The following is a 13,061-nucleotide window of genomic DNA, read 5'->3' on the forward strand; positions in this document are numbered from 1 at the left end:
AGCAGGGCTGGAAGACACAGACAGCATTCCAGAATCAACCAAGGTTTTAAAAAATCCCGGTCCTGAAGAAAAATAGCAAATGAGGACCCATCTGTAAAGAATGCTGGGATGATACAGTGGCTTGCAAAAGTATTCGGCCCCCTTGAAGTTTTCCATATTTTGTCACATTACTGCCACAAACATGATTCAATTTTATTGGAATTCCACATGAAAGACCAATACAAAGTGGTGTACACGTGAGAAGTGGAATGAAAATCATACATGATTCCAAACATTTTTTACAAATCAATAACTGCAAAGTGGGGTGTGCGTAATTATTCAGCCCCCTGAGTCAATACTTTGTAGAAGGTAGTAATATTATAATTGGGAGGATATCTTTTTTTAAGGAAAAAGACTAATAAGCCATTAAGTCCTTTTTGATGTGAATCACCGAGCAGCTATAGACAGAAGTGCACTTCTGTCTATAGCTGCTCGGTGATTTCATTCCCTGCCATCAGAATTGTGCAATATGCGTTTGCTATGCCATACGTAGTCTCTGTTACTTTGCCTGCTCCTGCCATGTGTTGTTCATAGGAGATACAGAAAGTGCTTATACAGTGGCCTGATGAAGGGCATTATATGCCCGAAACGAGCGTGTCGTTGCCAATCAATTTCTTGAAAGCCTTTTTCATTATAAAATACTGGAATCCCTGTGATTATTCATGCAAATAAGGAGCATCCTGCAGAGACCTCCTCTTTTAAGATATTTTTGTATTTGTGTCAATAAAGATTTTTGATATTTTTGTACCACAAGAGTTGCAAGATTTTATACTTTAAGCTTATCATACTAAAGTTCAATACTTTGTAGAACCACCTTTTGCTGCAATTACAACTGCCAGTCTTTTAGGGTATGTCTCTACCAGCTTTGCACATCTAGAGACTGAAATCCTTGCCCATTCTTCTTTGCAACACAGCTCCAGCTCAGTCAGATTAGATAGACAGCATTTGTGAACAGCAGTTTTCAAATCTTGCCCCAGATTTTCGATTGGATTTAGATCTGGACTTTGACTGGGCCATTCTAAAACATGGATATGTTTTGTTTTAAACCATACCATTGTTGCCCTGGCTTTATGTTTAGGGTTGTTGTCTTGCTGGAAGGTGAACCTCCGCCCCAGTCTCAAGTCTTTTGCAGACTCCAAGAGGTTTTCTTCCAAGATTGCCCTGTATTTGGCTCCATCCATCTTCCTATCAACTTTGACCAGCTTCCCTGTCCCTGCTGAAGAGAAGCAACCATAGAGCATGACGTTGCCAGCACTCTGCAATCCCTCCATAAATCACAGCCACGCTGCTGACAAACAGCTTGTCAGAGCTGGCTGTGTTTATCTCTATAGTGTCAGTCTGCTGCTCTCCCCGCCTCCTGCAGAACTCCAGTCCCCGCCTGCATCCCTTCCCTCCCTGCAGATTGGATGGAAGGGACAGGGGCAGGGACCGGAGCTATGCAGGAGGCGGGGGAGCAGCTGAGACTGACACTACAGATGTAAACACAGCCTCACAGCATGGCTGTGATTTATGAGGGATTGCAGGGTTTGCAGGGTTAGGGGGACCTAAGTAGGGTTTGAGATAGCAACAGAGGCTGGGTTGTATAGGCAGATCCAGCCTCTGTATGCAGATAACATTCTTTAAACACACCTCGGGTTCTCTTTAATAACTGTTCTGAGCTGTTTTACAGTTATCACCATGGTGATATAATTGTGATAACTGTAAAACAGCTCAGAAGAGTTATTAAAGACAGGAGTTAATGTTAGTGAATTGAGGCCATAACGTTTTGCTTTTTGGTCAAAAAGGTCCATTTTGGTCTCATCTGACCAGAGCACCTTCTTCTACATGTTTGCTGTGTCCCCCACATGGCTTGTGGCAAACTGCAAACGGGACTTCTTATGCTTCTCTGTTAACAATGGCTTTCTTCTTGTCACTCTTCCATAAGAGCCAACTGTGTGCAGTGCACAACTAATAGTTGTGCTATGGTGAGATTCCCCCACCTGAGCTGTAGATCTCTGCAGCTCGTCCAGAGTCACCATGGGCCTCTTGACTGCATTTCTGATTAGCGCTCTCCTTGTTCGACCTGTAAGTTTAAGTGGACGACCTTGTCTTGGTAGGTTTACAGTTGTGCCATACTCCGTCCATTTCTGAATAATCGCTTGACCAGTGCTCTGTGGGATGTTCAAGGCTTTGGAAATCTTTTTGTAGCCTAAGCCTGCTGCAAATTTCTCAATAACTTTATCCCTGACCTGTCTGGTGTGTTCTTTGGACTTCATGGTGTTGTTGTTCCCAAGATTCTCTTAGACAACCTCTGAGGCCGTCACAGAGCAGCTGTGACATTAGATTACATATAGGTGCACTCTATTTAGTCATTAGCACTCATCAGGCAACGTCTATGGGCAACTGACTGCACTCAGACCAAAGGGGGCCGAATAATTATGCACACCCCACTTTGCAGTTATTGATTTGTAAAAAAATGTTTGGAATCATGTATGATTTTCGTTCCACTTCTCACGTGTACACCACTGTGTTGGTCTTTCACGTGAAATTCCAATAAAATTGATTCATGTTTGTGGCAGTAATGTGACAAAATGTGGAAAACTTCAAGGGGACCGAATACTTTTGCAAGTCACTGTAGGTAAGCCCACAGTCTGCATGCCGGAAAGCACCATGTGTAACACAGAGCAGGCAGGGCAACTGACCATCCATCTTGCTCAAAAAGGGGAAGTGTGGGTATAATTTCATATTTCATGCAGTCATTCCAAAGAAGTTCCTTTTGGCAAAAAGTCAGTCATGTGAGCCAGGGATAGAGCCTTGTACACACATACGAGGTCCGCTGCTCGTCATGGCTCAGGCTACATGTCTGGGCTGAGGCCGACAGACGAGTCGTTAACCTGCAGGCTAACGGCGTGTTGTGCTCTTATGCAGGGGATGGAATGCCACAGGAGTGACATAACGTGACAAGCAGGGTAAGTGAGGAGAGCAATGCTCTTGGCCATTAGTCAGCCAAAGTGATCCGCCAGGTGAATCGCTGGCCGAGCAGGGTAGGGGGGCTGCTGTACTGGATTTTTGGCAGAGGTGGGCATTAGGGAATTTCACCAAGCTTGTGTATGGGGTTTATGTTCAGGAAGCAATTAGGAGAGTGGGTGTTGCCTTCCCAGTGCAAAGCTAATCTCCTTCCCCCACCCACTCCTCTCTGCTACAGAGAGATTTATTCTTTATGACCAGCAATTCAGCAGAGCCTTATCTTACTACTGTACTCAGTGCCTCCCAGCTCAGTGTGTAATGAAGAACTTAACCATTCAAACAGCCCCCCTATTACCCACGCCCACGGTTTATAAGTCTGCTCTATTAATTAACTATTTTAGGGTCAGTGCATCTGCTCTATCCATTCAGGGAAAGAGTGTTTGGTGCCCCCTTTCAGCTCCTCCCTACTGCCTCAAAGGGGTGGTGAAGAATTGAGACAGAATGCTGTATTCTAAGCGGTGTACAGGAGAGAAATTTTGCATAACCATCCAGGTAATAAATTAAGAGCACAAAAATGAAAAATAGTTTACATACAATGCATGTTGCACACTTTATTATATGGTCCACGAAATATGCATTAAAAGAAGTGCCTGAAGTACACCTGCTGCTCCCTGTGCATAAATTAAAGGTCTGCAATGCAGAATTAAGACTTGTTACGTACTATAGATGTTCTTAGCCTAGTATTAGCGGGCAGTGCCTAAATATCTGTAGACAACTTATCTGTAAGTCATGTCATTTCTGAAAATGTCATGTGACCCACTGCAGCAGTCACTGATTTTACATTACAGTATCTGCTGTCCTTAATTTTAAAGGCAGCACATCAGGCTTAGCACTGTGTGGTAAATGCACCAGTGTACCTGAAATTGAGTCTTTACTTACTGTAAGGCATTTTTATCTTGTATTCTGAAGCTGGACTATATACATACATCTACTCTGTCTCTGAAGCCCCATGCACACACTAGATCAGGGGTCGGCAACCCGCGGCTCCAGAGCCGCATGCGGCTCTTTTTCACCTTCGCCGTGGCTCCGGTATCAGTGGCTGCGGCACGCGTATCAGCTGGCTCAGCCGTGGCTCCGGTGTCAGTGGCTGCGGCGCGCGTGTGCTGTCGCTGGCCGGCAGCCTGTCGGAGAGGCCGCCGGACCAGTGCAGTGCAGGGCTTCGGGCGGCCATTTTCCCGTAGCCCTGCAATGTAATGCAGGCAGGACGTGACGTCGGGAAGAAAGAGGATCGTGGGAGTTGCGCGCCGCAAGGAGGTCGGGACCGGAGGTCGAGACATGAGGAGATCGTGACAGGAGGTCTTCTGACTAGGTGAGTAAATGGGTTTTTCTTTTCAGATCTTGCTGAACGATTTGTGCATATGGGGGTCATATCTGCTAACGATTTGTGCATATGGGGGTCATATCTGCTAATGATTTGTGCATATGGGGGTCATATCTGCTAACGATTTGTGCATATGGGGGTCATATCTGCTAACGATTTGTGCATATGGGGGTCATATCTGCTAACGATTTGTGCATATGGGGGTCATATCGGCTAACGATTTGTGCATATGGGGGTCATATCTGCTAACGATTTGTGCATATGGTGGTCATATCTGCTAACAATTTGTGCATATGGGGGTCATATTTCTTCAGATTGACAGCTAACTGCATAATCCTGTATATAGCAATAAGGTAAGAAACAATATATGCAATGTTAGATTTGTTTTATAATGGTTTTGCGCCTCCCAGTTTATTTCTCTTTTCGGAAACGGGTCCAAGTGGCTCTTTATGTCTTAAAGGTTGCAGACCCCTGCACTAGATGAAACTCGGGGTGAGGTGACCACCTCTGCCGAGAGTCTAATGTGTGTACAGCAGAATCCGACCTTTCTCGGATGCTCAGACAGCTTCCGCCGTGCAGATCGCTTTGGCCGACTGACAGCTGAGAGCATTGTTCTCTCCACTTACCCTGCCCACCAAATGATGATACACCCGCATCATTCCGCCCCCCTGCATTGTAACAGAACACGTCGCTAGCCTGCAGGCTAACAATGCGACTGGCGGCCTCTGCCCAGCCATGTTGCTTTGAAGGATTGGGTAAAACCCCTGACATGTGTATGAGCTTTAGTAGTCCTATTTTTCAGATATCCTCACGTCTTGTCTTGGCAATTCTCTCTGTTGGTAGCAATAGACAGCTATCTGCAATGCCCCCTTCCCTCTCATGTTACCAGTGTTATCTCAGAGATGCCTAGAGGAAGGAATTACATGTTCAGAGTGAGAGACTATGTGTCAGATGCAGTTGATGTCATTTTCAGAGTTTGCAGAGAGCAAGATGGCGGCCCCCATACCACACGGAACTCATTCTGCAGTTCTGGCCAGCAAGGTTGGATCACTTTTCTTCAGTAAAACTAGGTTATTTAGGTATGCAATACATGCAGCAATACAGTATACAATTTTTATACAGACTGACAGGTTCACTTTAAACCAACAGCTTGGGGTTTAGATAGACCATAACTTCTGAATATTGTTATGGCCCACGCCCATCATTTGTAGAAATAGATTAGATTATAGATTTTGTAAGCCTTGCTGCAACCCTTTCACAACAGCCAGAGCACTGACCAGCCAAATCACTTCCCGTGAACACAGCAGAGGACAAACCCTGGTCTGAGCCCAAAGAAAACGGTTTCTGCGTGGCTGTAAACTGGCGGAAGCTGAACGCCACATTCTAATGCAACAGATGGTACCTTTCAATACTGCACAAGCTTTCTGTATTCTGCCCAAAAGAATGGAGCCAGTGCTTTTTAAATAAAATCACTGTCACCATGGCAACCGTGCAAATACTGAAGAGACCTTGCCCTAAACATCATCATAAAATCTAATGAAGAAAATAGTGCATTTCATTCCATGGGGCAAATCTGCACAAGCCGTGTGGTGCCAATACAGCTGGTGAGCATTTAGTACCATATAAATTGGCCTTTAACTACAGCCGTTTAGGAAAAAGACTTTTTATTTGCAATTTACTGTAGCCAGAACGGAAAAAAAAAATCCACCAGGACTCCGCCTGCTTAAGTAATGCAGATTTTTCAATAGAGTGACTTGACAATCTGTTCGAATAATAAGCATGATCCTGGAGCGTTCATCTGCTATGTAAAAATCCCACTGTAGATGCACTTTATACATCATTATAGCCTAACGTGGTGCCTATTGATCTTTGCACTGCCAATAACCTGTAACTTTGTTAGACATTGCCCTGATGATAAATTAAACTAAGGTGACATTTCCAACTGTGCAGAGCATCCTCTGCTAGCAAGAGTCTTGTAAAGCTCAGAGTATGACTGAGTTCATAAGTAATACAATGATTATTTATACACAACATATATGGTATTGCTGTTTCCAGGCCCAATTATCCCATCTCAGGTGCAGGTTTAAGTGAACCTGGAATAACAAAAAAATGCCTGTACAGAAAGCAGTCATCATGCAATGCAAGCATCGCTCAGTGTCTGCAATTGAGGCTTACCGAATATCTGAACTCAGTGGAATACGGGAGCTCCATTTTTTTTTTCATTCTAACTGCCTGGCTATAATGATGATTTTTTAGCTTTAGAAGCTGAATCCCACCTGCAATAAGCATGCAGCCTGTGGAGTCAGAACACCTATTACATATGCTCTAAATCAAGTTGATTGTTAGTATGCGTTGACCCCTAACAGACCATACTTTGGAAACTGTGAAGACTCAAGTGTAAGCAGAGACAGGGAATAAGCAAAGGCATATTCAGCCTAATATCAGTATATTCATGTGCCCCCCTCCCCCAATAAAAAAGCAAAACCACTGAGGACACAACAAATCATAAGGCCCCCACCAAAACTCTGAGCAGGCACCATTCTGCTCTCCATACCCACAGCAACTCAAGAAGCCAGCAGGGCCATCCATCAGGTAGCATAAGTGCAGCCATCGTGACCACCTCCATAAAAGTTACAACCACTATAATTCCCCCTCCCAACCTACTCACTTATAACAAATGCAACCACCATAACCTCCCGACTACCCACTATATCTTGTGCAACCCCCTACCCACAACACCTTCTTAACCACTTACGGGCTGCAGTCATAAAACCCCTTAAAGAGGAACTGTAACGACAAAACGGCCCCTGGGGGGTACTCACCTCGGGTGGGGGAAGCCTCCGGATCCTAATGAGGCTTCCCACGCCGTCCTCCATCCGTCAGGGGTCTCGCTGCAGCCCTCCGTGCAGCGGTGACGTAATATTTACCTTCCTGGCTCCTGCGCAGGCGCTCTGATGGCGCCGAAGTAGGCGGAAATACCCGATCGCCGTCGGGTCTGCTCTACTGCGCAGGCGCAGGTTTCCGGCGCCTGCGCAGTAGAGCGGACCCGACGGAGATCGGGTATTTCCGTCTATTTCCGTGCCGAAAGTCGCCACAGCGCCCCCGCTGGAGCCAGCAAAGGTAAATATTGAACTGACAGTCGGCACAGTCGCCGGCTGTTCGGAGGGCTGCAGCGAGACCCCCGTGGGACAGAGGATGGCGTGGGAAGCCTCATTAGGATCCGGAGGCTTCCCCAACCCGAGGTGAGTACCCCCCAGGGGATCTTTTTAATGTTACAGTGTCTCTTTAAGGACCAGAGCCTTTTTTTCCATTCAGACCACTGCAGCTTTAACAGTTTATTGCTCGCTCATACAACCTACCATTTAAATGAATTTTACTAATACAGCTTTCTTTTGGTGCTATCTGATTGCTGCTGCGATTTTTACTTTTTATTATTTTCATCAAAAAAGACATGAATTTTGTCAAAAAAATGACTTTTTTTACTTTCTGTGCTGACATTTTTCAAATAAAGTAAAATTACCTATACATTTGAGCGCGAAAGTTATTCTGCTACATGTCTTTGATAAAAAAAAAAAAAAAACCATTCAGTGTATATTTATTGGTTTGGGTAAAAGTTATAGCGTTTACAAACTATGGTGCAAAAAGTGAATTTTCCCATTTTGAAGCATCTCCGACTTTTCTGAGCACCTGTCAGGTTTCATGAGGTGCTAAAATTCCAGGATAGTATAAATACCCCCCAAATGACCCCATTTTGGAAAGAAGACATCCCAAAGTATTCACTGAGAGGCATGGTGAGTTAATAGAAGATTTTATTTTTTGTCACAAGTTAGCGGAAAATGACACTTTGTGACAAAAAAAGGGAACAAAAAGTTTCCATTTCTTCTAACTTGCGACAAAAAAAAAAAAATGAAATCTGCCACAGACTCACTATGCTTCTCTCTGAATACCTTGAAGTGTCTACTTTCCAAAATGGGGTCATTTGTGGGGTGTGTTTACTGTCCTGGCATTTTGGGGGGTGCTAAATTGTAAGCACCCCTGTAAAGCCTAAAGGTGCTCATTGGACTTAGGGCCCCTTAGCGCAGTTAGGCTGCAAAAAAAAGTGTCACACATGTGGTATTTCCGTACTCAGGAGAAGTAGTATAATGTGTTTTGGGGTGTATTTTTACACATACCCATGCTGGGCGGGAGAAATATCTCTGCAAATGACAATTTTTTTTGTCCATTTACAGAGAGATTTCTCCCACCCAACATGGGTATGTGTAAAAATACACCCCAAAACACATTATACTACTTCTCCTGAGTACGGCAATACCACATGTGTGACACTTTTTTGCAGCCTAGGTGCGCTAAGGGGCCCAACGTCCTATTCACAGGTCATTTTGAGGCATTTGTTTTCTAGACTACTCCTCACGGTTTAGGGCCCCTAAAATGCCAGGGCAGTATAGGAATGCCACAAGTGACCCCATTTTAGAAATAAGACACCCCAAGGTATTCTGTTAGGTGTATGGTGAGTTCATAGAAGATCTTTTTTGTCACAAGTTAGTGAAAAATGAAACTTTGTGAAAAAACAATAAAAATCAATTTCCGCTAACTTTTGACAAAAAATAAAAATCTTCTATGAACGCTTCATACACCTAACAGAATACCTTGGGGTATCTTTTTTTCTAAAAAGGGGTCACTTGTGGAGTTCCTATACTGCCCTGGCATTTTACGGGCCCAAAACCGTGAGTAGTCTGGAAACCTAATGTCTCAAAATGACTGTTCAGGGGTATAAGCATCTGCAAATTTTGATGGCAGGTGGTCTATGAGGGGGCGAATTTTGTGGAACCGGTCATAAGCAGGGTGGCCTCTTACATGACAGGTTGTATTGGGCCTGATCTGATGGATAGGAGTGCCAGGGGGGTGACAGGAGGTGATTGATGGGTGTCTCAGGGGGTGGTTAGAGGGGAAAATAGATGCAATCAATGCACTGGGGAGGTGATCGGAAGGGGGTCTAAGGGGGATCTGAGGGTTTGGCCGAGTGATCAGGAGCTCACACGGGGCAAATTAGGGCCTGATTTGATGGGTAGGTGTGCTAGGGGCTGACAGGAGGTGATTGATGGGTGTCTCAAGGTGTGATTAGTGGGGGGAATAGATGCAAGCAATGCACTGGCGAGGTGATCAGGGCTGGGGTCTGAGGGCGTTCTGAGGGGGTGGGCGGGTGATTGGGTGCCCTAGGGGCAGATAGGGGTCTAATCTGATGGGTAGCAGTGACAGGTGGTGGCAGGGGGTGATTGATGGGTAATTAGTGGGTGTTTAGAGGAGAGAACAGATGTAAACAGTGCACTTGGGAGGTGATCTGACGTCGGGTCTGCAGGCGATCTAATGGTGTGGGTGGGTGATGAGATTGCCCGCAAGGGGCAGGTTAGGGGCTGATTGATGGGTGGCAGTGACAGGGGGTGATTGATGGGTGGCAGTGACAGGGGGTGATTGATAGGTGATTGACAGGTGATCAGTGGGTTATTACAGGGAAGAACAGATGTAAATGATGCACTGGCGAATTGATAAGGGGGGGTCTGAGGGAAATCTGAGCGTGTGGGCGGGTGATTGGGTGCCCGCAAGGGGCAGATTAGGGTCTAATCTGATGGGTAACAGGGACAGGTGGTGATAGGGGGTAATTGATGGGTAATTAGTGGGTGTTTAGAGGAGAGAACAGATGTAAACAGTGCACTTGGGAGGTGATCTGACGTCGGGTCTGCAGGCGATCTAATGGTGTGGGTGGGTGATCAGATTGCCCGCAAGAGGCAGGTTAGGGGCTGATTGATGGGTGGCAGTGACAGGGGGTGATTGATGGGTGATTGACAGGTGATCAGGGGGGATAGATGCATACAGTACACAGGGGGGGGGGGTCTGGGGAGAATCTGAGGGGTGGGGGGGTGATCAGGAGTCCCCAGGGGGCAGTTTAGGGACTAAATAAAAAAAATAGCGTTGACAGATAGTGACAAGGAGTGATTGATGGGTGATTAGGGGGGTGATTGGGTGCAAACAGTGGTCTGGGGGGTGGGCAGGGGGGGGGGGTCTGAGGGGTGCTGTGGGCGATCAGGGGGCGGGGGGGGGGGGGGCAGATCAGTGTGTTTGGGTGCAGACTAGGGTGGCTGCAGCCTGCCCTGGTGATCCCTCGGACAATAGGACCACCAGGGCAGGAGGCAGCCTGTATAATACACTTTGTAAACATTACAAAGCGTATTATACACTTCCTATGCGGCGATCGTCGGGTTAACAACCCAGCGGCGCTTCCGATTGGCCGGCGGGTTGACGTCACGGGTAGGCGGAGCCTATTGCCGGCGGATGCGCGTGCATCCTAGCGCGCGATCCCCGGCAAAACAGTGTCCCAGGACCCGACGCCATTCTGCGTTACGTGGTCCTGGGGCTGCCACTTTGCCGCCGCCAATCTACAGTGGGCGGTCGGCAAGTGGTTAAAGGGAATCTGAAGTGAAATTAACTTATGATATAATGATTTGTAGGTGCTAAGAAATAAAACCTTATTAGCACATATATGGGTCTCATATTGTTTTCCAGTACAGGAAGAGTTCAAGGTGTTATCTATGCAAAAGAGCTTCTCTAGCTCTGCGACTTTATAAAGTTGTGAACTGCACTGTCTTTTGAAGCACTTATCTCCATTGTCTCTTATTGTTTCTTCTTTGTTTATAGTTTTTCTGCAGAGAAAAGTTAAAAGGGTAATTTAGCCTGCTGTGTGAAATCATTTAAAATGCTAAGTGTATTGTGGAAACTGCAATTATTAGAGAATGATGCAATGTTATAAAAAATCTATATACCTGAAAACAAAAATATGACACTATTTTCTTTGCTACTAATGCTCTATTAATTATCTGTACTATAGAACCAATTTATTATATCATAAGGTTTTTTTTCGCTTTAGCCCCCCCCCCCCTTTCCTCATAAAATGCATTATTTCAGCAGGAAAAAAGTGAGCACACATTTTTGTAAATACAGTAAAGTAGGGTGCCCAATGCGTAGATTGCAAAGGACTGCTGGGTAGATCACAGTCGGATTTTGTGCCAGACGCTGACTGTGTAGTGCCACCGTACCATCTAATTGTGCTGCTCTGCTGCCCTATGCAGAGCAGCATGCAGCCAGTCAGACGAGGCGAAGGGAGAGGCATGGCAAGATAGAGCCAAGGGCAGACCTTTCGCCTCTTCCATCCTGGCCCGCCCCCCTCCCTTCCTGGACACTGCTTGTTTGCCTGACCGAGTGGTGGCCGCTCTCCTCCACCAAACCGGGATCCCCCTTGCTGGCACTGCATGCCCAGTGAAGAGACCTGCCTGGCTAACTGGAGTCACCTATGCCTGGCTAACCTATCCTGGGCCACCTATGCCTGGCTAACCTATACTGGGGGCACCTATGCCTGGCTAACCTATACTGGGGGCACCTATGCCTGGCTAACCTATATTGGGGGCACCTACACCTTCCTGGCTACCTATACTGGGGAAGTTGTGTTTGGGGTTTTTATGTTGGAATACTGCCCTGCGGCTCATTTTACGAACTGAGAGGTCATGCTCTGCTTAGTATGTCACAGTACATGTTGGCATTCATGATCCCCACAATGAACTGTAGCTCCCCAGTGTCGACAGTACTCATGCAGCCCCAAGCCAGGACACTCCCACCACCATGCTTCACTGTAGGTGAGTGGGTTTCCTCCGGGCACTCTTATTTCCTCTCAAATCCCCAAAACACACACATAAGTTAATTGGCTTCCCCCTGAATTGCCCTAGACTATGATACATACACTACACGATATAGATATAGGACTATGGCAGGGATTAGATTGTGAGCCCCTCTGAGGGACAGTTAAGTGACATATATACTGTATAGCGCCGCGGAAGATGTAAGCGCTATATTAATACTAAATAATAATTATGGTGTCAGCACTTGCCTATGCGGTCATCATCCACGGTACATCAGAGAACTGGTTGCCAGCATTTGTCCCAAGATTACCAGCAGATATATCCTCCTGGCATCTTAGGTAAGGCCCGTTACAAAGCAGCTGATACACGGCACTGCACCACTGTGAATGCAGCCTTAGGTGTCAGGAATTTCTTGGAGGCATTGGGAAGTTAGAGACTGCAGATTGCAGAACTGCCAACTAATAACCCTGAAAAAGCTGGGACACATGCCACCAAGGCTGATAGAAAGGGGGGTCATTGAGGAATAATTTTACCATCTATGAAAATTAAAACCACTTTTAAGAGGATCTCTTTTACATGTGTAGCTAAAATCAATATAACAGAGTAACAAAGCAGCTCAGGGTGACCCAAACCACTAGGAATGTATAGGGGGATAAAAGAGACCGAAAAGCCCTCCTAAGCAATGCTTGGTGAAACAGAAGGAAATTTGCAATAATTCAGCTATACAGTAAGTGAACATTTGTGGTTACCCACAATGCTCCACTACTGAACATTCAAATTATCCCTTTTCGCCCTCAATATGGCGACTGAAGTTCTTCTCTATGGATTAAAGGGCTCTCAAGCTTCCTACACATGCTCGATCTCCGACAGTTATTATTATTCAGTTTGCAATGAATGACAGCGGAGCACGTTTGAATTCAACGATGACACAATGACATTATCGATCAGATTGTTAGCCAAATTGTGGACCCAGAAGTGCATAACTAACTAGCCACATTTGAGTTGTTTGA

The 13,061-nt window shown here is 45.8% G+C and overlaps 1 protein-coding gene across 4 annotated transcripts in view; it reads right to left on the reverse strand.

Annotated features, from left to right (window-relative positions):
- The window catches only part of FAAP20 (FA core complex associated protein 20), a 51,484-nt gene that overhangs the window by 9,098 nt on the left and 29,325 nt on the right, over positions 1–13,061 (reverse strand). The gene's annotated exons all lie outside the window — the stretch shown is intronic.

This window comes from Hyperolius riggenbachi, chromosome 6 (genome assembly GCF_040937935.1).
Source record: "Hyperolius riggenbachi isolate aHypRig1 chromosome 6, aHypRig1.pri, whole genome shotgun sequence".
NCBI classification, from domain to species: Eukaryota; Metazoa; Chordata; class Amphibia; order Anura; family Hyperoliidae; genus Hyperolius; species Hyperolius riggenbachi.